We start from the raw sequence: 1,081 nt of genomic DNA on the forward strand, positions 1-1,081 counted from the left end.
AAGTTCACGGTGAGACACTTGGCTTTCTTTGAAAGATCTACGTCATTGCCTGGCTTCAGTAACAGGAATAAACCTGAAGAGGATTTCCCTCTTATGAAAAAAGTCGAAAAGTGAGCATCGCGTTCAGCATCTGTTTAGTTGGGAGCCACTGCAGAGGCGGCGAGCACTCCCAGAAGCTCCATCTTGGGAACCGCTCTCCACGTCCAGCCCCCTGTGCTTTGAATTGTATCTGTGAGCATCTGCTGTGCTTTATCTCCATCCATTAAGAAGTTGTGTCCTGAGGCCTAAGGAAAGGCAAACAGAAGTCATTTTTGGAATCTGAGCTTGCTCACTATTTTTCTGTATAAATGAATGGTAAATCCTCCCCTGGTTTACACCATTTCTGCTGTGAAAGGTTTCCTAGGATCAATGTACTTTCAAAGAGTGGGGGAAACTGTACCCCATCCTGCTGGGTTAGCTTTAGTCTCCATGCTGCACAGAATGTTCCATGACTTACGGATATTAACACTCAAACCTCATGCCTTTGACCACCTTCCCTGCCCCCCAAACCCGATTCTGGCAACCACCAGGCTGTTCTCAGTATCTATGCATTCAGTATATTTTTCCATGTGGAATGTGCATGAACATCTGGTATTTGTCTTTCTGTGTCTGAGTTACTTAGCATAATGCTCCCAAGGTCTCTCTTTCTATGTTTGGTTACTGTGAATAATGCTGCAGTGAACAACGGAGTGCATCTATCTTCTTGGGGTAGTGTTTTTGTGTTCTCTAGAAAAATAGTAGAGCAATTCCTGGGGCATGTGGTAGTTGTATTCATTTTTTCAGGAACCTCTATACTGTTTGTCACAGTGGTTGTACCAATGTGCATTCCCACCAACAGTGCATGAGGTCCCCTTGTCTACACATCTTTGACCACACCTGGTGTGTGTCCCTGGGACGATTGCCATCCCAACAGTTGTGAGGTGATACCGGATTACAGGTTTGACTTGTTTCCCTGACGACGATTAGTGATGTTGAACAACGTTTTCTGTGTCTGTTGGTCACCTGGGTGCCATCTTTGGAAAGTATCTGTTCACATATTCTC

This window comes from Callorhinus ursinus, unplaced genomic scaffold, assembly GCF_003265705.2.
Source record: "Callorhinus ursinus isolate GAN/ISIS: 27379988/994484 unplaced genomic scaffold, GSC_fseal_2.0 scaffold4208, whole genome shotgun sequence".
NCBI classification, from domain to species: Eukaryota; Metazoa; Chordata; class Mammalia; order Carnivora; family Otariidae; genus Callorhinus; species Callorhinus ursinus.